Source organism: Gigantopelta aegis, unplaced genomic scaffold (genome assembly GCF_016097555.1).
Source record: "Gigantopelta aegis isolate Gae_Host unplaced genomic scaffold, Gae_host_genome ctg3022_pilon_pilon:::debris, whole genome shotgun sequence".
Taxonomy (NCBI): Eukaryota; Metazoa; Mollusca; class Gastropoda; order Neomphalida; family Peltospiridae; genus Gigantopelta; species Gigantopelta aegis.
This window is the reverse complement of record NW_024533145.1, coordinates 36,658-61,800: the sequence shown is the minus strand read 5'-3', so window position 1 is coordinate 61,800 and position 25,143 is coordinate 36,658. Positions and strand designations below refer to the sequence as shown.

The 25,143-nt window shown below is 38.5% G+C and overlaps 1 protein-coding gene across 3 annotated transcripts in view; it reads left to right on the top strand.

Moving 5' to 3' along the window:
• LOC121391855 (BTB/POZ domain-containing protein 6-like) overlaps positions 1-25,143 on the top strand; it is a 50,427-nt gene that overhangs the window by 8,853 nt on the left and 16,431 nt on the right. The window contains exon 2 of one of the 3 annotated variants that reach the window (XM_041523332.1): positions 2,333-2,413. The exons of the other annotated variants lie outside the window; for them this stretch is intronic. The gene's annotated coding sequence lies outside the window, so the exon portion shown is untranslated. The remainder of the gene's footprint in view (positions 1-2,332; positions 2,414-25,143) is intronic. 3 annotated transcript variants of the gene reach the window in all.

Sequence of the window (25,143 nt, the reverse complement as noted above, 5' to 3'; positions counted from 1 at the left end):
TTTCTTTCTTTCTTTTTCTGAACTTGCCGTTCCATTCTATTCGGTTTTTTGTTTTATTTATTTTTTATTATTATTATAAAAAATTTTGAGGATCATTTTGTCAAGTATGTTTGCACAGCAGTATTATTAAGTAATTATTAATTAAATAAGGATACTTTTTTGTATTTCTTTTGAAAGTGCCATGTTCCAGTAAATTGTCAAAAAAGTTCAACCGGAAGAAATATAGCACGGTGTTACGTGTTTTCGATAGCATTAGCGAAAGACATTAAAAAGCGAAAGATATTGTCAAAAAACTAGGAAAGATGTCTATAATAAATAGACCATTTCATGATGCGTTTTTTAATGCGATTTTTATGTTAAATCGTGATGTGTGAAAACCTTATTTTCACTCTTTGCTTTGCAATTCGTGAAAATATGTTTTTCCATATCACTCGTTGACATGAAAATCATATTCGAAAACCCCCCATGAAATAACCTCTATATATTTTAATTTTTGTAAACGTACTTTGTCACAATATATAGAGGCTGTGACTGACCTACATACACATTATGTATATGATTGGGTACACTGGTGTGTATCGTGTTATAAAAATGTAGTGATATATATATATACACTGACCCACGTACAGTGATATGTATTGGTGGTATACAAAAATAGCTATACAAACACTGACCAATACATACTAGTGGCGGGAATTGGTTGGATTGTCATGTTTGATAATTGGTTAGGTGAACCAACCAATCGTCGGTTTCAATCTGTTGTCGATATTTTAAACCTTTTTTTAACTCAAGGTTAAAAATAATATATGTAAATTTGTTCTCTTATTAATACCACTGAAGCGTATTTTTGATCAAGGTATCTAATGGATACAACAAATAAGAATAAACGTATATGTATACATGTAAAATTGTCACTTTTATTTTGTATCTGGAAATAAACTTTCTTTTCCAGTTAAATGAAGAACTTCTTGTTCTTTTGTATGCACAACTAACCATCATGTCCACATGCTCCTTCGTCAAATAAATGTAACTCTTTTTATTTTTATATTGCACTCTCTCTCTCTCTCTCTCTCTCTCTCTCTCTCTCTCTCTCTCTCTCTCTCTCTCTCTCTCTCTCTCACTCACTCACTCACTCACTCACTCTCTCTCTCTCTCTCTCTCTCTCTCTCTCTCTCTCTCTCTCTCTCTCTCACACTCACTCACTCACTCACTCACTCTCTCTCTCTCTCTCTCTCTCTCTCTCTCTCTCTCTCTCTCTCTCTCTCTCTCTCTCTCTCTATATATATATATATATATATATATATATATACAACACACACACACACACACACACACACACACACACACACACATACACATTGGTTAATATTTTGTGAAGGAAAAACATTCACTAGTGGGGGGGGGGGGGTGCCAAAAGGTGTATTTTTATCTGTATTTATATAGAAGGAAGGAAGGAAATGTTTTATTTAACGACGCACTCAACACATTTTATTTACGGTTATATGGCGTCAGGCATATGGTTAAGGACCACACAGATATTGAGAGAGGAAACTTTGTCGCCACTTCATGGGTTACTCTTTTCCATTAACAGCAAGGAATATTTTATATGCACCATCCCCCAGGCAGGATAACACATACCACGGCCTTTGATATAATAGTCGTGGTGCACTGGCTGGAATAAGAAATACCCCAATGGGCCCACCAACAGGGATCGATCCCAGACATATTTTGTCATATTCTATATAAATAAATAAATAAATATAACAAGAATTTGAAAACATTCGGAATTATGCCGAGGGTATACGAAATGATCCGGGTGAATTACGAAGTATGCCGGAAATTAATTTCAATATAAATTTTAATGTTAAACTTTCGTTTCAAGACGAAAAAAAAACCCGTGACGGTATAGCCATACATCTATTTATACTAGTATACAATCCAGAGTTTATTACTGCACTTTCCCCACTGTTTTTTAGTGTTGAAATAGACCAACGCATTCGCCTATTGCATAAATAGTGTCGCCCGATATCTTTAGAATTTGTATGCTCCCGAATAACGCTATAAAAGGCGAAATGTGATTGGTCGATATTTAAATTGTTATATATAGACGAAATGTCACCTGGACATGGGAGTCCACGCAATGCTATTAGATCTACTGGTAGACCAGTAGAGCTAATTTTAACCAGATTGTATATATGGTTTACAGTTGCGCCAGTATCACGAGTAACATGTCCGTCTTGCTCTTTGACGGCAGAGTACTCGAGCTAGTTTACAGCTGAACTGGAGATGTCTCGCTTATACCGCAGTGGTAAACTGAAACTTGCTCTTCCAGGAAAAAGACATACGTCATATAAAACTACAAGGAAGTAATTCACAACCAGATCAGGCATTTTGAAACAGGACGAATTCGAATGTAAGTTCACTTTTATTTCAAACTAATCATGTCATCAGTTGTCCAGTCTGTTTCTTGTGTTCTGTCGCTCCGTTCTGCTAGCGATTAGTTCGTTGGTTTTATATATATAGTACCAGTTCATATCAAATCACTGCGGAGGTCAAACCACGGGGTGCAGTACACGTATTGATTTTCTAGTTGCCATAAAGCTATCGCATAGTAGTTATTTTAAAATCTGAACTGTGAGCTGTATACAGTAGTCTTTTATAAAAAAAAGATGGTTTCGGGGATCGACACCCTGCCCCCCCCCCCCCATCGCCCCCTCCGCTCAATTCTCTTTTTATTAAGTAAACTTTTTGTGGAAGGATAACTCAAAGCCACACCTAGAAACGTGACTGGCCAGCCTAGACACACATACCCCCCCCCCCCCCCACACACACACACCATGTAGACTTTACAATAGACTTTTATAAAAAGGGGTGGTTTTGGGGATCGAACCCATGCCCCCTCCGGTCAATTCTCTTTGTATTAAATACACTTTTTTGTGTAAGCATGACACAAAGCCACACCTAGAAACGTAACAGACCAGTCTAGGTCCCCCACCCCCACCCCCCCACCCCCATGTATAATTTCCAGAACACACGCCTGTATGAATATATTTCTATCCGGTGAACAAATGGAAAGGGGGGGGGGGAGGGGGTCGAGTAGTCATATTGTGCAGACACAATGGGGGGGGGGGGCATCAACCTAACTGTCGGTTCTCGGGCTGTTGCAAACAAACGAGAATTTATTTTAACTCAATGTTATTTTAGTAAATTTTCAATTTTTACATCTTTATTTGTGTGTTGTGTTTACAGATTTCATTAATTACAAGAAAGTCTGTATAACATGATATCCCACCTAGTAACGTGAAGCGTCAGAAGGGGTGGGGTGGGGGTGGGGGCTGGGGCGGTCGGTAGGGGCAGAACAGCACAAGTTGCTGCTGGAGGTCCCACCTGCTACAACAATACCGTATTATTGTTTTTAGATGAATGTTCTATTTATGTGATGTGATATAAAAATATGACATGCTATGGTTTGTTCTAGGCCTAAAAAAAGAATATTGGACCCCTACCTAAAAAGGGTAGGGGGGGGGGGGGGCGGCACATAGAGAGTACCTAATTTTTCTAGACCCGTTCCTGGAACCACACATTTTAATAAACATACTTATTAATTCATATGTTAAAAGTAATAGTTTTCATGCGACCTACCTTAACTAATTTGTCTAGAAACGTTCCTGGAAGAATATCTTTTATACCCCCCCCCCCCCCCAAAAAAAAAAAAAAAAAAAAAAAAAAAACCCAGAAAAAACAAACAAACCCCACATTATTAATCGATATGTTAAAAAAGTAATAGTTTTCACACGAATATGCTTGAAATGTTACTAATAAAAGTACAAATGGCGAGTTTTGTTTCATTATTATATTAAATTTGGCGATTTCTTTTTTAATGTGGCTACAAAATTCGGAATGTGGCGATTTCATAAAATCAATATGGCGAGTTTTGTTTTACTTCAACAAGGATGTAAACCCCCTAAAACCGTGGTATGTGCTATCTTGTCTGGGAGATGCTGCATATAAAAGATCCCTTGATACTAATGGACATATATAGTTTGCTTCCTCTCTAAGACTGTGTCAAATGTTTAACATCCAATAGCCGATGATTAATAAATCAATGTGCTCTAGTGATGTCGTTAAATAATAATATATAGCTTGCTTCCTCTCTAAGACTGTGTCAAATGGTTAACATCCAATAGCCGATGATTAATAAATCAATGTGCTCTAGTGGTGTCGTTAAATAATAATAAATGTTTGTATCGTTATTTTGACCGTAATTTCGTTCCAAGCAAACGGCCACCTTTTTGTTAAAGGCAGATAGCGTTGTTAAGATAAACATCTGCGTTTGCGCTCGAGGTTTTATTTATCTCGATGAACTGGACCAAAGAATGTACCTCCCTTGTAAAACCCGTTTATCTACACATACCTCGTGACACGGTAGGTCACGTTCACACTGACAGTTATCGGGGATTTCAATTCAGGTGACCGAGAAACAGAACACGTCGTCGTGTGATCATAAATATACACGTCGTCACCAAATAGAAAATAGTGTTTCACGACAATCGTATCACGTGTCATGTCGTGTGAAGGTTCTTTTTAGCTAATCAGTTGCCATTGCCGATAAAGTTAACTTTTTAAAAGAGAAATCTTATCACATAAGTACTGGATCAAAACACCCAGATAATACACCAATAACATTTAATCAACCTGAAAGACCGTGGATAGCGGTTGTAGTGGGTCACGTGATACGTACAGGGTGTGCACTTGGGATTTGTTTTTTTTGTTGTTTTTTTTGTTTTTTTCCATTCGGGCGAGTCATGTCAGCACTTTGACTTGCCAGTGCAATTTTTGAGTCTCCCAAATTATTATTATTTTTTAATGTATTATACTTGGCAAAGATCGGTTTCAATGGGCACTCGCAGTTTGTTTCTAAAGTATAACAATGTTTATAAAGAGGTAGTTGTTATGTAAATAGTTTTTTATATTTCTATTTCTACCCTTCATTTCATTTCATTCATTTCATTTCAACTTATTTACGTGCTTATATCCAATTATGGTTCAAGCACACTGCCCTGGGCACACACGTCAGCTATATGGGCTGTCTGTCCAGGACAATGGGTTAGTTGTTAGTTGTTAGTGGTTAGTGAGAGAGAAGATGGTCTTACGCCTACCCTACTTCGGTTTAAAAAAACAAAAACACACGACAGACGTGACCGTTAATACCCCGACTTGTTTACAGGAAGTAATAGTATTTACTATCGAAATATTTGTATTATATCTGAGTGTATAATTTGAAATTTTAACTAATGAGAGCGGTACATGAGGAAAAGTTACGAAATGTACCGATAAATGTCCACTTCGCCTATTTTTATCAAACGTCTCCCCTTTTTTCTCAATTCTCACAAAAAAAAAAAAAAAAAAACGCATAAAAAAGAAATGATATGGGCAGCAATTTCACACACTGGCCGACCAACGGTTTACATTCAAGGGAAATTAACGGCACAAAGATATAGATATGAAACTTTGCAGCCACACATCGTTCCAACTATTTAACGACACCACTAGAGCACATTGATTAATTAATCAACGACTAATGGCTGTCAAACATTTGGTAATTATTACTTGTAGTCGTCACAGAACACCCGCTATATTTGCCCTAATGCAGCAAAGGATCAATTATGAATAACGACAACGTTGTATTCCAGCTCGACAATGCAAGACCGCATACAGCTGCTTTCCGTTAATCGATTAAATACACCTTTCCAGAGTAAACAAAATCTACTTTTGCGTTTCTTCTTTTGAGAGTATATATATTATCACCTTTTAACACTGAGCCGTCGAAGTTTCAAGTACCCGTCCCCGCTATCTCTCCCTCCCCCCCTCCCCCGTAAATACACATTGTAACGTGTGTGCGCATGCGCGTGTGTGTATGTGTGTGTGTGCGTGCGTGTGTGGGAGTGGTTGTGTGTATATTGTGGTGGTTTTTTTGTGTTTCAATGTTATTTTATAAAAATGATATGTTACCAAGCTTCGTATTGCCATTTACAAATGTACTCAGTTACTTAGTTAATTTCATAGTTACTTACTTACTTACCTTTGTATTGATCTATTATAGCCACCGTCATCATTATTATCGTTATTACGTAGGAGCGAAGTTAGGCAGGTTTCAAGACCCATCCACCGCCTTATTTTTAGCAAATTAATTAGTTGTACTTTCATAAAAGCTCATGAGTGGTATATCAAATGCCGTGATATGTGCTATCCTGTCTGTGGGATAATGAACTTAAAAGATCCTTGTTACTAATAAAAATGTTACAATGACCAATGTTTGACATCCAATAGCCGATGATTAATTTATCAATGTGATCTAGTGGTGTCGTTAAACAAAACAAACTTTAACTTTTAAGCCCATGAGTCTTTGTCAGGACAACGATATATTAATATTACGTCCCCTAACATCATTTTATATCCGCACCTTATCACTAAATAGTGTGTACCTGGTAGGCGTTAACAACAATAAATAGCTCTGCATGTTTGTATAAGTATGTTATCAGAGTTTGAACAAGCAAGTGTAAACACTCTAGATAACATCTAGGTCACGACACACACAAGGTATGTTATCAGAGTTTGAACAAGCGAGTGTAAACACTCTAGATAACATCTAGGTCACGACACACACAAGGTATGTTATCGGAGTTTGAACAAGCGAGTGTAAACACTCTAGATAACATCTAGGTCACGACACACACAAGGTATGTTATCAGAGTTTGAACAAGCGAGTGTAAACACTCTAGATAACATCTAGGTCACGACACACACAAGGTATGTTATCGGAGTTTGAACAAGCGAGTGTAAACACTCTAGATAACATCTAGATCACGACACACACAAGGTATGTTATCAGAGTTTGAACAAGCCAGTGTAAACACTCTAGATAACATCTAGGTCACGACACACACAAGGTATGTTATCGGAGTTTGAACAAGCGAGTGTAAACACTCTAGATAACATCTAGGTCACGATACACACAAGGTATGTTATCAGAGTTTGAACAAGCCAGTGTAAACACTCTAGATAACATCTAGGTCACGACACACACAAGGTATGTTATCAGAGTTTGAACAAGCCAGTGTAAACACTCTAGATAACATCTAGGTCACGATACACACAAGGTATGTTATCAGAGTTTGAACAAGCGAGTGTAAACACTCTAGATAACATCTAGGTCACGATACACACAAGGTATGTTATCGGAGTTTGAACAAGCGAGTGTAAACACTCTAGATAACATCTAGGTCACGATACACACAAGGTATGTTATCGGAGTTTGAACAAGCGAGTGTAAACACTCTAGATAACATCTAGGTCACGATACACACAAGGTATGTTATCGGAGTTTGAACAAGCAAGTGTAAACACTCTAGATAACATCTAGGTCACGATACACACAAGGTATGTTATCAGAGTTTGAACAAGCCAGTGTAAACACTCTAGATAACATCTAGGTCACGATACACACAAGGTATGTTATCAGAGTTTGAACAAGCCAGTGTAAACACTCTAGATAACATCTAGGTCACGATACACACAAGGTATGTTATCGGAGTTTGAACAAGCGAGTGTAAACACTCTAGATAACATCTAGGTCACGATACACACAAGGTATGTTATCGGAGTTTGAACAAGCCAGTGTAAACACTCTAGATAACATCTAGGTCACGATACACACAAGGTATGTTATCGGAGTTTGAACAAGCGAGTGTAAACACTCTAGATAACATCTAGATCACGATACACACAAGGTATGTTATCGGAGTTTGAACAAGCCAGTGTAAACACTCTATATAACATCTAGATCACGATACACACAAGGTATGTTATCGGAGTTTGAACAAGCCAGTGTAAACACTCTATATAACATCTAGGTCACGATACACACAAGGTATGTTATCGGAGTTTGAACAAGCCAGTGTAAACACTCTATATAACATCTAGGTCACGATACACACAAGGTATGTTATCGGAGTTTGAACAAGCCAGTGTAAACACTCTATATAACATCTAGGTCACGATACACACAAGGTATGTTATCGGAGTTTGTACAAGCCAGTGTAAACACTCTATATAACATCTAGGTCACGATACACACAAGGTATGTTATCGGAGTTTGAACAAGCCAGTGTAAACACTCTAGATAACATCTAGGTCACGACACACACAAGGTATGTTATCAGAGTTTGAACAAGCCAGTGTAAACACTCTAGATAACATCTAGGTCACGACACACACAAGGTATGTTATCAGAGTTTGAACAAGCCAGTGTAAACACTCTAGATAACATCTAGGTCACGACACACACAAGGTATGTTATCAGAGTTTGAACAAGCCAGTGTAAACACTCTAGATAACATCTAGGTCACGACACACACAAGGTATTTGGAATGTTCTGCTTACACTGACACTGAGTTCGCAGTTCAGATTTATGTAAGTCGACATCTATTAATATGAATATAAATGTGTTCGTAATGTTTTCACATACAACTGTTTTTACAAGTAATGTTTTGGTAGTTATTAACGGAGATTGTGTGGTATTTCTGTTTCTTACACACCCGTTGATGAGAACACCATACGTGTGATAACAAGTTAATTCACTGGCTGCTGCTGGCTGGTAACCTGGATAAAAAAATATTGCTGGTAGTAAATATTAAGGCAGAGATGAATTTGCTTGTAGAATGGAGAAAATAGCATTTTATGACATTTTACGGTGGTGCATACCACCGAACCCCCTAAAATCTTCGTTTTGCGCCCTCGATCTCAGTCAGCCGCCTTCCCCAAATGCCGTGGGTCATAGTTTGGTTGATGTATCCCATATGGTGTTTTTAAACACAAACGTTAACATGGTCGCCTATCGGATTTCATTTGGTATAGTACATTTCATTTCAACTTACTTTCGGGTTTATATCCAATTACGGTTGGTAGGTACATGGTTCACAGCGGACGAAAACCACTTTTATTTAGGGTTGTCACTAGCAACCAAATGACGAGACCGACATACATTGTCAAACCAAGGACATTACCTATCTTGCTATTGTGAAACTGTTTATATATTTAGCGAGGCAGTTCCGAGTCGTTAAGTTTTCAGGTCACCAGACTCGACGGAATGTCAAACTGTTTATATATTTAGCGTGCAGTTCCGAGTCGTTAAGTTTTCAGGTCACCTGACGCGACGGAATGTCAAACTGCTGTTAGTAAAGAAAACAAAATGAAAACAACCTGCAAATGCGTATGCAGATAATTGTACAGGGATGAACTTCTAGACTGTGGCGAGCGATGTTTCTACGACAGTCTAGGTCAGTCCATGGCGCTCAAATCAAAATGTTTAAAAACTATTTAATGTTATAAAATCATATATCCATACATACATATATACATACATACATACATATATATATATATACAAACATACATACATACATGCATAGTGTTGGTTCCTCCTAATATGGATTGCCCCTCCCCCCCCCCCCCAGTATATCTCATTTGTTCAGCAACATTCATATCATCCCATAGATACTTGAATTCCCCTTATTTAAGTTTAGGGGAAGTGAAGCACGTGGCTTAAAATATAAACATGCGCCGTGTTTAATCCCATTGCCTTGAATTCGAAGAATAGTTTTGTACTGCTTAATTATAGATAAAACATAAACATGCGCCGTATTTAATCCCATTGCCTTGAACTCGGATACTAGTTTTGTACTGCTTAATTATAGATAAAACATGAACATGCGCCGTATTTAATCGCATTGTCTTGAACTCGGATACTAGTTTTGTACTGCTTAATTATAGATAAAACATGAACATGCGCCGTATTTAATCCCATTGTCTTGAACTCGGATACTAGTTTTGTACTGCTTAATTATAGATAAAACATAAACATGCGCCGTATTTAATCCCATTGTCTTGAACTCGGATAATAGTTTTGTACTGCTTAATTATAGATAAAACATAAACATGCGCCGTATTTAATCCCATTGCCTTGAACTCGGATAATAGTTTTGTACTGCTAAATTATAGATAAAACATAAACATGCGCCGTATTTAATCCCATTGCCTTGAACTCGGATAATAGTTTTGTACTGCTAAATTATAGATAAAACATAACCATGCGCCGTATTTAATCCCATTGCCTTGAACTCAGATAATAGTTTTGTACTGCTTAATTATAGATAAAACATGAACATGCGCCGTATTTAATCCCATTGCCTTGAACTCGGATAATAGTTTTGTACTGCTAAATTATAGATAAAACATAAACATGCGCCGTATTTAATCCCATTGCCTTGAACTCGGATAATAGTTTTGTACTGCTTAATTATAGATAAAACATGAACATGCGCCGTATTTAATCCCATTGCCTTGAACTCGGATAATAGTTTTGTACTGCTAAATTATAGATAAAACATAAACATGCGCCGTATTTAATCCCATTGCCTTGAACTCAGATAATAGTTTTGTACTGCTTAATTATAGATAAAACATGAACATGCGCCGTATTTAATCCCATTGTCTTGAACTCGGATAATAGTTTTGTACTGCCTAATTATAGATAAAACATAAACATGCGCCGCATTTAATCCCATTGTCTTGAACTCGGATAATAGTTTTGTACTGCCTAATTATAGATAAAACATAAACATGCGCCGCATTTAATCCCATTGCCTTGAACTCGGATAATAGTTTTGTACTGCCTAATTATAGATAAAACATAAACATGCGCCGTATTTAATCCCATTGCCTTGAACTCGGATAATAGTTTTGTACTGCTTAATTTTAGATAAAACTTTTCTTTAAGGTGGCATTTTTATGTTTAAACTCAGGGACTTAAATAATTTAGAAAATGTGTTTTTTCATGATACAATATAAACACTTTGGTCACTAACAGTTTACCTTTACACGATAGAGAAGACAATATGAGAGGGATAACAACAAAAACAAACAACACATGTGGTAGACATATAAACAGTTTAGGTTTTTGGTCTCAAATACTTGTTTTACTTATTTGATATTTCTCTTGCTTTCCATTGCCTGGGCTTGTAAGAGCTTTAAACAGCAAAAAGATCATAGATTTCTGCTTCTGAAAGAATAAAAACCTGAACATTACCAAAAGTGTAGTTGTGAGGTTTTCTTAGTTCAACGACGATAATTATGTATATTCCTGATTTTCTTGCAGATAGATTAAATATGGGCGCCACGTTTTTTATTCGTGTACTGCCTGTGTGTGTTGATTCGCTGTGCTTATCAGTACGAGTGCTAAAGGACATTTTGGCACAAACGATAGCGATATTCGAGGAAAATGAGCTGGCCTGAAACCTTTTAATTATTCTACACTACAATATCAAAACATAACAGATTCCAGTGGACCAAATCAATTCCTATTGCCGATAATGTTAACGTTTTTAAATAAAACTGATAACAGGAGCCATAAGCGTACGAGACAGGGAGAGTGGCAGAGATCAACCCCCCCCCCCCCCCCCCCCTTGGCGCAAAACCTCAAATTGTGGCAAAAATGATACAGATATTTTGGCAAAATGTGATAACCTAAGATATTTTTAACATGAATGTTCATCAATCTACCCTCAAAATTAGTTGTAATCCATGAAAAAATTAGTAGTAATTTGTTTCCAAATCTATATAGGTGTTTGCCAGTCATACCAATATGAATAAACGTGTTTGGTTTTTTTTTTTAATTCGGGTACTTTCGCTTAATTCGGGGGGATACATCTGATCCCCCCACCCGACCCCTACAAAAACGGGAGTTTGTACGTCTATGTTTAAGACGGGTAACATTATCGGCAATACGAATTAATTTTATCTATTGGAACCTTCAATTGATATACGGCTGTAAAGGAGTTGTCTCGCTTTGAATGGTATGTCAAAACCGAAAGTTACTCTTTCCACAAAATCACGTCGTATTCGAGGAAGTATTTTACTTAAAGGTTACAAATATTGACGCTGGACGAATTCGAAGGTATGTACACTTTATGTCCAAAATAATCACGTTATCAGTTGTCCAGTCTGTTATTTGTTCGTATTGCTAGTGATTAAATCGCTGATTATAAGCACAAATAGTTCATGTCACATAACAGTGAAGGTTGTACTATACCTAATAAAACCCCATAGGCGACCATGTTAACGTTTGTGTTTAAAACCACTTTATTACACACCAGTATAAGATATTGCTCATGTCATAACAATCACTCAGTATCTAACTAGTGTAATATTGGCGAGACGTGAGCGTGACGTAGATCACTTGCTGACTCAATTCGCAGAATAACGTGTAGCAAGTATCATGAACAGTGCTGGTATCTGACTTGCTTTCGCTCGTCAAATACTAAACATGTTCACTCATTTCATAAAAATGGTATGACAGGCAAGCTCGTTTAGTATTCTATATACAGTATAACCTCGTTTTACCGCCCACTATACCAACGTGATTTTGGCGTTATATCAACTATTTTTTGTGATCAATTTAGATAACAATCGGCTCAAAAAACCCAACAACAACTTCTAATAAATTTCATAGCATAAAAAAGACATCCCCCGTGGGACGGACTATAGTCGTCATTATTAGTGTATTTCATCAGCACTACACTCTTACAGAAACATCAGCTAAATGAGTGGAGTGATATAAGATAAAGATCTATTATGGGTAATAAATAGTATATTAAACTTGCTACCATTTCGTATCATGTTTATGTCCCTCGAGAGGTAAGTTTCATTATCACTCGCTAAAGTTCGTGACAACTGAAAATTATTTCACTCGGGACATAGACTTGATACGAAATGGAAGCTGGTTTAATATCCAATAAATACTACATATATACACGTGCATTGTAAATATTGGGGGAGGAAAGAGGGAGGGCGGGTTAACGACAAAAAGAACATGAACCCTCTCTTGAAAAGCGCAGCCCAGTGAAAACCAAATAATAATAATAACTATTATTATAATACATATACAACAAAATGAAATAAATTAAAAAATTTAAAATGAAAATAATAAAAATAAAAATGAATATAAGCAAAACAGAGGCACTTTGATATATTTAAGGGGGCCTCGCGGGTCCCCTGGTACCCCCTGGGATATGCCTATGATGTGTATCACACTACAATGTCAGCTGAAAGGCAGACCAAGCGGATGGAAACCAGTTTAGGGACGTCCATAAATATCGATGTGCATCACAATCCGAACAATGTTCGGAAGGGGGGGAGGGGGGGGGGTAAAAGCCATGTTCGGATTGCTTTTCAGGTAAAACATCGGTCCTTCGAAGGTCAATGTTTCTTATAATTCGAAACAAGGGGGAGTGGGTAAACGCCATGTACACATTATATCAATGTTTTTATGTTAGGATTAGGGGAGGGGGGAGGGGGTCAAATCCAATCCTAACATTGTTAGGATTATGAAAACCATTTACATTTATGGACCGTCCCTTAATTTAACGATATCACCAGCAACCAAACGACAAGACCGACATACATTGTCAAACCGAGGACATGACCTATTTTGCTGTTGTCAAACTGTTTATATAGTTAGCGTGGCAGTTCCGAGTCGTTACGTTTTCAGGTCACCTGAGTCGACGGAATGTTAAGCTGCTGTTGGTAAACAAACATTTGGAAATTACGTGCAGGTGCGTTTGCAGGGAATTGTGCAGGGGTGGGGTCCAGACTGGCGAGCGATGTTCATAGGACAGAGCGGGTCATGCTTCCTAGGAAAACATTTTTAAAATTCGCTTAAAGTATGTGCAGTTCGACGCCCAACCCAATGTCACACACACACACACACACACACACACACACATACACACACACACACACGCGCGCGCGCGCGCGCACATGCACACACATACACACGCACATGCACACATACAGATATTATTACATTTTACTGAAGCAGAAATTTTTGGTGGTCGGCGATTGCCAAAAAGTTACATAGCGTGGTCTCTGACTGTAATGAGAGCGTATTTATGTCCAAATGTCCGTCTAGCTCTCTTACAGTCAGAGTACTCGGGCTAGTCAAATGGGAACCGATGAATTGGCATTTAACTTTATAATGAATAAAAATAAAATTCACATAAAACATATGAATTTATTAAATGTTAAACCCATACCATCTCAAGTAACATTTCAGGGGGGAAAAAAGTTCAGTGTAAATTAAAATGAAAAGTATTTACAAAGTACCATGCAACTGCATAGGTTAAATCTTCTTTTTGGTACATGTTTTAACGCAATGGATGGAACATCCAAGGTAATCTGAATCACAAAACCGTAATACATCATCAGGGCCCTGCCTCTGCACAGTGCAGATTCGAATGGGCATTTGGCAAACACATGGATGATCCCATGGATCTCTGTCTAGTGCCTCATCTATAGGAGTACAACCACTCCTTTACTGGAAATTTCATCCCTCTAGCATCGCCACAAAGAGGACTGCCACTCCCATGTTTTACTATCTTTAGTCTCTTTATACTGTAGGAAACACAATGTATTTTACTCCAAAGAAAATGGAAATCAAGCTCCATACCTCGGCTGTTCTAGCATTTTGTATCCATCCCTGTATTAAAACTGAGATCTAATCTGTATATAATTTAATGTTAATTTGTAAAGAAACAAGTTTATTTATACTGGATTTTTTTTCTCAAAAATTTTTATTTGAGTAGTTATGGGTTTAACACTTAATAACATGTTTTATTAAATGTTAACTTCATTCATTTATTTATTGTCGGTTTCAATTTGCCCTTGCGCGTGCTGTAACCTCACCGTGGTGCAGGGGTGTAACATTCTCTTTGAGAATGGCCAATACAGCACAATTGAAATTTTGAGTAAAAGTCAGTATCTATCTGTGATATTTGTATTTTTGCACATTTCTTTACACTGTTTTTATTTAAATCTTGAATTGTTATATTGATATTGATCATCACTTTATTTGTTTGCATTACCATAGTTTGACACCCAATAGCCGATGTATTTTTCGTGCTGGGGTGTCGTTAGACATTCATTCATTCATTCATTCATTCGTTTCAATTTGACGCAAACAGACTATATACAGTGAACACAGTTATTATTTAACTGCGTAGTTAATGCTCGATGTGGTAATTGGAGGGCTAGTTGAATTTGAGAAGAGCCAGTGAAATGTTTCTTCAACTGGCCCTGCTGGCGACCAGGGTTATTATGTTAATTTCCAACCCTGTAGGAAGGACATTGTGAAGCAACGGGGTCTAGACTATGGCCAGGGAAGTTTCTAGAGGGGTCAGGTCGTATTTTCCCTGAAAATATATGTTAAAAAGAGAAGGAGGTTTGAATCTCTCACGCCACCCTTCCCGTCACACACCGCCTGTTACGACTTGCTATTCTACTTCACATTTCGGCTCACTGATCGAATTACTAGTCACGCACTTGTACAATGACTGTTATGTAGACAAAGGTTTCAGTCTAGAGGAAGGTATTCAGTAACACACGTAACACAGCATGAATCATTTCAATTCTGTCCTTATCTTAAACACACACACACACACACACACACACACATACACACACACACACACACACACACACACACACACACACACACACACACACACACACACACACACACACACACACACACGCTCGCGATAATTATACTAACAAAATGTACATGGATTAAATATACCTAATCAAAAGATAGCGAGTTCCAATGGATCAAATCAAGTCCTATTGCCGATAATGTTAACGTTTTAAAATAAAACTGATAACAGCAGCCATAAGCGTACGAGACGGGGGGGGGGGGGGGAGTGGCAGGGGGCAACCCCCCCCCCCCGTGCTGGAGCAAAACCTCAAGTTCGGACAAAAATGATACAGATATTCGGGGAAAATGCGCAAGCCTGAGACCTTTGTATCATGTATTTTAATCACTCTACCCTCAAAATTAGTTGTAATCCATGTAAAAATGCGTGGTGATTCGTCTGCAGCCCTATATAGCTGTTTGGTAATAATGCTAATATGAATAAATATTGTTATTTAGATTCAGGCATTTTCGTGTTAATTCGGGCAAAAGCCAACCTCACATTTCATCTACCTGCAAGAACATGAGGAGGGGGTGGGGGGTGGGGTGGTGTCACATACCATTGAACTGAGTTAAATTAATGGGGGGTTTTATTGACAACTCTCACTTTTAAAATCGTAATTATATTTGGGGGGGGGGGGGTGGTGGTGTGGGTGGGTGTACCGTGCACTGGTTTCAACCTCTGGTGTATACTGCATAACAACTATATAACAATTTATTGGCAATGGATAATAATATTTGCACAGATAATTAATGTCTCCTATTACAAACAATCAGAGCCGCAGCTGTTTTTACTCCGTAAATATTTGCCGGTGCGCCTGTCCAGACGACAATTAATTACGCTACATATTTCTATATAGCGTTAATGGCTATAACACTTTTACTAATATCAGTAGGCCCATGTTTTTTTATGCACCTTTGCCTGCCCGAGGGCCAAGTACTTTAAAAAGGACAGTCTCTGTTGTCCAGCTTTTTCTCCCAGGGTATTGGTTTAAACAAACACTCCCACTAAACCTGGCCCGAGTACGCCGATTATATAGAAAAAAATCGCTAAATTTGCATAGGCCGGAATTACCACAAACAAATCTTCAATGTCACCAAGTTACACATGTCTGCAAACTACATGCTCTCGCCTGTCAACTTTAGTCTTATAGTTGCCACTTCAAAGCTGTCTGTCATGAAATAATCATAGTCAAACAGCAGCCTACTTGCGCGGATATATTTCCGGTTTTCTGTCAAATAAATGGATAGATAACTGAGATTTGTGCCTTCGTCGAACTTTGACACGGAACACTCTTCTTTTGTACTATGCAACCCAAGAGCGACCTCGCGAGTCCGACAAAGCGAAATTAATACGAGTCACGGAAATATTTAACTATCCAGACATATCTAGTCACGTTTATCTCTTGGTTCAGTCTGTACAGATCCCGACTAACCAGTCTAAACAGGTATTTTGAAATTACAATACACTCTAGGTACATGCATCTAGTCACGTTTATCTCTTCGTATTACACTGTTACATTTTACTTCCAGAGTACGTATTGCACTAGTATGATTTAATTATTGTATACACATTTTACTATTATATTTTAATTATAACATACATATTACACTTTCATATTTTAGTTATAGTATACGTATTACACTATTATATTTTAGTTATAGTATACGTATTACACTTTCATATTTTAATTATAGTATGCGTATTACCCTATTATATTTTAATTATAATTATAATATATGTATTACACTTTCATATTTTAATTGTAGTATACGTATTACACTATTATATTTTAATTATAGTATACATATTACACTATTATATTTTAGTTATTGTATACGTATTACTATACCAAGGGACTTGCCAGGTGGATATCATAACTGCTGTATTTCACCGGCGGAAGGATTGTGGGTGTGGTAGTAATTGTAATAGATAAAAAATGGGTTGACGCTGGGTAAAAATTAAAGGAGGGCGGCCGCGTGGCACCACATTCTTCAAAAAACAAAACAAAAACAAAAGAACATGGAACGCAAACAAAAACGGAAAGCAAAAAAGAAAGAAAAGAAAATAAGGCGAAAGCTTTGCTACCATATATCGTTGTGTGTCGGTCGACTTTGTGGAAAGACCTACTCCTTATTTTGCCTCTCAGTATTTTGTACAAAAAAATTTGATACGAAATACAAGCTGACTCATCTTTTATGAACCGTTAGTTGAACCGGAAAAGTTGTCGGTCTGACATTTACGGGCAATTCCGATTTTGCTGAACTGATCAAAGGTTTAATATTATTATTTTAATAAAGGTTTGAAGATATATGAAAAGCAATAAAGATGTTTGTAACGGGATCCCCAAATGTGGGATACAAAAATATGTTCCTTTTATTTCTATTTTCGTCTTTATTGAATGAATCGATCGCTTTGATATCGCCAGCTGATAAAAAGTAGTTTCGGTTTTGTAAAGGCGGTGTATATATTATTTGGCATCCAAGGTAAATGATTTTACATTTGATAAACACTACCACTTCCGTTGTTTTTATAAGCGGTGATACACCCCCTCCCCCCATCCCCCACCCCCCCCCAAAAAAAAAAAGAAACAATGAAGAAGAAGAAAAAAAGAAGAAAAGTTTACAATAGTTTATAAAGAATTGTTGAATAAACAGAATGACAGAAATTACAGAAAGTAAAAATAATCATGTCAAGGTTGGGATGCCTTGAATCATCGTCTTACAATATACAACAAGAATACAATTTTAACATGATTATGTGTACCTGTATAACGGTAAGGTAAAGGTTTTATATTTCATATTATGTATATAAACAATATGTGATATGTATGGGAGTTATATTCATTACATTTGTTGTCATATACTGCACAACCGTATGCATATACACACATATACATACATACATACATACATACATGGATACGCATTTTTAAATGATCTGAGGGTCAAAAATGATAAGCGAATCGAGCTTGCATTGGAGGGTGGTGGGGGGGGGGGTTGGGGGGGGAGGAAAGGGAGGAAGGGGCAAAAAGAACACTTCTTTTTTTAAGTGGGTATCTAATGTAGTAAGGACAACACGTTTTTTAAAGAAGAAGAGGAAGAGCATAATATCAGACGATAGTTAGTGGAAACAAAAGACAGAATGGCCGTTCTGATCACGTGACCAATGTGGCGCCAAATAAGTGGGTTTGTTTTTCATTCGGAGATTGCCGAATCTATAAAAACTCAAATATTTTCATGGCTGAAATAAAATGTAACTTTTGTTGTGTGTACCAAACGTACAAATGGATACAGGTATGGGACAAAATAGAGGCTGTTTAAAATAATGCTAAATTACATTACGGTAACTGTCGTAAATTACTGAAGTTTATTCGTACACACAATGTAGCTTGTTTCCTTCGATGCACATGTGCAGACTGATCGATTTTTCTTGCAGTAAAATATAGTAGGGTGCGGGAATATAAAGAGGGTCGAGGTTCGAAGTGCGCCGAAATTTTCATAGTTCTCACAATACAAACAGTCCTGTCATTTGTAATACATGTGACAGTGTTTTTGTGGGTTTTTGTTTTTTAAACAAATAATTTGGTATTCAATTATATTTCACCTAGTTACAGTTTGAAGTAGCCTTGCCAGGGACGTAGCGTGATCTGGACCGGGGGTGGGGGGTGGAGGGGGGTGGGGTGGGTGGGGTGTCGAATATGAACCAAGTGGACCCTTTTTCTATTTTGTTTTGCACCACCAGAAACTCCATATGTGCATGTATGAACTTGTATGTTTCAGTTCTGAAAGTGGACCATTTGCTTCAGCGGGTGGACGGGTGGGGAGGTTTCGTCCGAAACCCCCAGAACCCCCCCCCCCCCCCCCCCCCCCCCCCCACCCAGCCTACGCCCATGCTTGCAGTTGAAAAATTTGGGGGGTACCTGTAAAACTAGGTACTACAATTTCGTGCGAAACCTTTTGTGCTGTAAAAACATCTGGTTATATGGAAAATGAGCTACGAAAGGTTCCACTTTCGTCATAATTTGCTTGATAAATTCAATGTAGTGGGGGCGGGACGTAGCCCAGTGGTAAAGCGTTCGGTTTGGGACCGATCCCCGTCAGTGGGCCCACTGAGCTATTTCTTGCTCCAGCCAGTGCACCACGACTGGTATATCAAAGGCCATGGTATGTGTTAACAGTGATTCTGTCTGTCGGATAGTGCATATAAAAGATCCCTTAGTGCTAATCTAAAAGAGTAGCCCATGAAGTGGCGACAGTGGGTTTCCTCTATATCTGTGTGGTCCTTAACTATATGTCTGACACCATATAACTGTAATTAAAATGTGTTGAGTGCGTCATTAAATAAAACATTTCCTTCCTTCCTTTCTTCAATGTAGTGATTTTAACATTTTCGCCTTTGGGATTTTATTTGGTATAGTACAACCTACACTTCAATGAATATTCAAGTGCCACAGAATTGTTTCGCTTTGTATGTAACAGTATTTTAAAACCGAAAGTTACATTTTCCAGGGAATAGCGTACTATTCGAGGAAGTATTTTGCTTAAATGTTAGAAATATTGATCCTGGAAGAATTCGAAGGTACGAACACTTTTATTTAAAATTAATCACGTCTTCAGTCTGTCACTTGTCCGTTCTGCTAGCGATTAAATCGCTTGATTTTATACACAACTAGTTCAGGTCACAGAACAGTGTACGTGATACAGTCGACATATTCCTTTTCATAGATACTATACAAAGGGACTTGGGCTATGGATGTCATAACTGCTGTATTTCACCGGCGGAAGGATTGTGGATGTGGTAGATAGGAGACTATTTGCAATATAGAAAAATAATGTTAGTCGGACACAGTGGAAAACGGTCATATTTTAAAAATTCCAGCGTCGCATAGCAGCATGTAAACAGATACACCTTGAGAACCACCAATCCATACTATACTATATCAAGTAATATTTGCAAAGTTTCGGCGTCACATAGCAACATGTAAACAAATGGACCGTACATATGTAGAGGAGGCCGAACACTCGCTAACACTCGAGGTCGCTCCTATCACTGCGGGCTATTTGAGAACCACCATACCGTACTATACTACATATATTCACGTGCATTGTGTACGCCACACTGTACTATACTACATACATTCACGTGCATTGTGTACGCCACATTGTCATTGTCACGGGGATTCTCTAATTCCCGTAACTGAATAAAACACGATCATCAAAATGTCTCTCCTACTTGTATATCTATTAGATCTCTCTGTAACAGGCTGCTAACCCTAGTATGGCTCGTCTCTAGGTATGATCAGAGATACAGTCTTATATAAAGTATATATTATTATAGCACGTTAGTTCTCTAGAAAACACAACAAAAACACAATACACTTTGGAATCTGTATTAATCTACGCTGACAAATGTACAGCCGTAGTAGTTAATTAATAACAGCAATAATAACAACCCAGAACTGATCACTTAATTAGTTAATCTCTAGGTGTCTAGTTACACAATATGCGAATCACTTCACCGTTACACCACACCCACACGTGTGATAATTGAGAAACGCTTACAGGAGAAGTTAATTAATAAAGGAATTACAACACCATTCCTAACTGGTTAATTTTTAATTAACTATTACTACTCGTTCAGTAACGTGTAATAATTTAGGTACGCTTCCAGGGGAACTTAATTAATAAAGGAATTACAGCTCTATTCCTAACGGGTTCATTTTTAATTAACCCTTAACTACTCTTTCAGTAATCTGTAACGCAAAATTAATACTGGTACCTATCACAATAAAGACAATAACCTACAGTTTATCTAGGTCTTCTAGGATGACTGGCTAAGCTTTATATTACCAAATACTCATATAATGTTAGAACAAAAAGTCTACGATTTACTTCGTCAGATGACCGAAGACACTGTCTAAAGAATATTGGTATAATACAGTATTAAAATATTTAAAGTCGCATCAATCACATCAAGGTTATACACAGAGCTGAAATGATATTTACCAAGTCCTAACGGACTACGTTCCCAGGAAGCTTCCTAATTCGTTCTCCTAGATATCTCTAAATCCTAGCTATTTATTCCAAAATCAGAATTGGCCTGGGGGAACAAGGCGGTACCTCACGTATCATCTCATATTCTACATTTACTAGAGTCGGTATACTTCTCTCTGATCGTCAGTCTGGCTGTCGCCAGTCGTCGCCATCACGGTTGTAAAAACCGCACTCGCAGAGGTATTACGTAACTACTCGCCACATGGCCTCCGCAGCTGGACTAAGTACATATTGGAATGTCCGATCGAGGACGGTCGCGCAGAAGTCTTACGTAACAAGTTGCCCATCTGGGCTACGGGCAATAAACTGCACACGGCCCTCTAACACAATTAAAATCGCCACAGGCGAAACAAATTTAAGAGCATGTACCGTGACACACCCCCACCTCAAAAAGGATATTTCCTCTACTCTAGGAATAGGGAAATATACTACATTAAAACAAAAAGGTGCGTTAACCGACGCATACGGACATTTATAACACATGTAATAATAAGGTGACTACCAGTAATCACACTGAGTCTCTGAGTCCCTGGTATACAAATAAAATATATATAAACAAAACAGAAATAAGGAATGTCAACACATTATCATAACGTTCAACTTCGGGACAGGGCATCAGCGATTACATTGGATGTGTCCTTGATATGTCCAATGGTAATTGGGTATTCTTGCAGAAGAAGACTCCATCTCCAAACTCTCTGGTTGGAGGCTTTCATTAGGATGGTCCAGTCCGACTTCGTCTTCTGGGAACAGCACAGCTCCAGCACCCACGTCACTGGCACCCACAGCTAGCTTGAAGGGCACTCGGTAGTCTGGTGCTGCCATCACGGGAGACGAGTAGCGCATCTGCTTGAGACGGTTGAATGACTTCTCGCATTCACCTGACCAATGGAACTTCGTTTCTGTCTTTCTCAGCGTCGCACGTTTTCCAGGTTTTCTCCGATAGGCATGCTGTCGACGCGGTGTAGCATTGGGTTCCAAGCGCACATCTTGGCTTAAGGTATTGGTAACCGTTGGAAGGTTCTGACAAATGGAAACATTGTCTTGTTTCAACGTAGTCAACTTTGCTCGCTGGGGGCTCAAGTCTGCTAGAATCTGGCCGTTGGCCAACTTGACCTCTGCAGTCTTGACGTCATCACAGGAAATTGAGTGTCTCTCAATTTGGACCGGTCTCTCTGGAACTATCGGCAGTCTGTCAAAATAACCTTTTAGCAAATTGATGTGACAATACCTACTTTTCCTAACCCTATCAGGAGTGTTTATCACATACCCTGTCTCATTAACTCGTTTGAGCACAACATAGGGCCCGAAATACCTGTTCTGCACCGAACCCCGTTTAATGGGAAGGTACAGCAGCACCTTATCCCCTGGTTTAAATTCCTGACTCCTAGCCTTCCTATCAAACACTGATTTTATTTTGCTCTGAGCATGGCTCAGTTGCGTCCTAGCTAGTTCGGTCGCCGGCAACCTCCGATCTCTAACTCTCTTATTTATTAATGCTCCCTTGTCCACAGTTAACAAGGTAGTGCGAGCTGCCAACAAATTTGGATCAGCCCCCTGCTCTAGTACTAACTCTTGTCTAATACAAGGTAAGTCCCCTCTATCAAACACAACTGGTTCAATTCCCCTCTGCGGGAGATCAACAGGTTCCACACATTTAATTTGTCAGTTGACTTATCTACCATTTTACTGATAACCTCATCCACTCCAATTTCATGGCTCACACACGTATCAGACAAATCACAAATATCCTCTAGGTCCCGTGCTAACCTACTGGCCATAGCCCTAGTCTTTACACACGCAGGATATCTAATCTCATCAACCTCACTCTCTTCTACTGGTAAAGGGCTGTCTTTAATTAACAATTGGTCACATGTCGGCTGACAACACTGACTAGTCAAATCATTTCCCAACAAAACTCCTATGTTTTCAACAGGCAAGTCCTTCACAACACCCATAATGACTGGTCCCGTCACAAACTTTGAACACAAGAAAACCTTATGTAACCTGACAACCATATTTTCTCCAGTAACCGAGGTTAAGGCCAAACTACGTCCTATGTCTGAATTTTCAATACCAGCTAAACACTCTTGCGTTATCAGACTCTGACTACACCCTACACTCTATAGATTGATATTGCCTTAGGACACAACTCTTGTTTCACATCACAAACCATACCAGTGGACACATACGGGTTTACTTTCTCTGCCATGGGACTAACCATTAACTCTCTCGCTAACGGAGCTGACCTCACTAAACCGACCACTTGCGCATTATCGCGTTTCCTTTTAAAACAGTCCCCGATAAGATGGTTATCCTTTTTACGGTAACTGCAATGTGGACGAAAAGTTCGTGCATTGGCTGATAATGCAGGTCTATCCTTACTTTGCCCACCAGGTGCATTCCTTGCCTGACTAGCTGACCAACTAGATGACTCTCCCCGATAGTTACTTTCCCGGGAAAAACCTGGCTGAAATTTCTTCTTATCACCCTGTTGTAAAGAGCTACCCGGTACTGCCTGAGCTTTGTGTATTAACACGTAATCATCTGCCACTATGCCTGCCTCCTCTATCTTTTTGACATCACGATCCTCTAAATGAATACGTAAGCTAACTGGTAATCCATTTTTAATGTCCTGTAAGATCAACAACTCCCGTAACTCGGTATATGACTCTACCTGATGAGAAACAACCCATTTATCAAACATCCCTGCCTTCTTAGCCACAAACTCACTATAAGACTGACCCTGCGTTTTTCTCAACTCGCTATACCGTAAACGATAATCCTCAGGTCGTAATTCATAAGCCCTCAACACTGCAGCCTTAACTAAGTCGTACTGACTTGCTCGCTCATCACTCATTGAATTATAAGCTATACTAGCCTTCCCCTTAAACTTAGACACGGCTAACAATGTCCACTTAGACTCCGGCCAATTTAGCTGCTTAGCGGCCCGTTCAAAAAGTTGAAAGAACATATCTACCTCCTCGTCATCAAATACCGGCACTGATCTATAAGCCTCCGACATGTTAAAACCATTTCCTGCCTCACGTCTAACTTCTTCAGTATTCAGCTTTAACTCATGTTCCACTTTTAATTTTTCTAACTGGAATTCTCTATCCCTCTCTTCTCTTTCTCTCTCTCTATCCCTCTCTTCTCTTTCTCTATCGCTATGTCTATCCTCTCTATTTCTCTCTTCTCTTTCTCTCTCTCTCTCTCTCTCTATCCCTCTCTCTATCTTCTCTATCCCTATCTCTATCTTCTATCTCCCTCCCTTCTCTTTCTCTCTCTCTCTCTCTCTCTCTCTCTCTCTCTCTCTCTCTCTCTCTCTCTCTCTCTCTCTCTCTCTCTCTCTCTCTATCTAATGCACGTTCTTCTCTTTCTCTCTCTTTCTCTTCTCTTTCGTACTCAAGCTTTTTAAAAGCTAATTGTTGTTCCACACTTAACTCATTTATCTCTATCTCTGGAACACTCTCACTGTCTTCCATAACAGGCCTATCACCAAA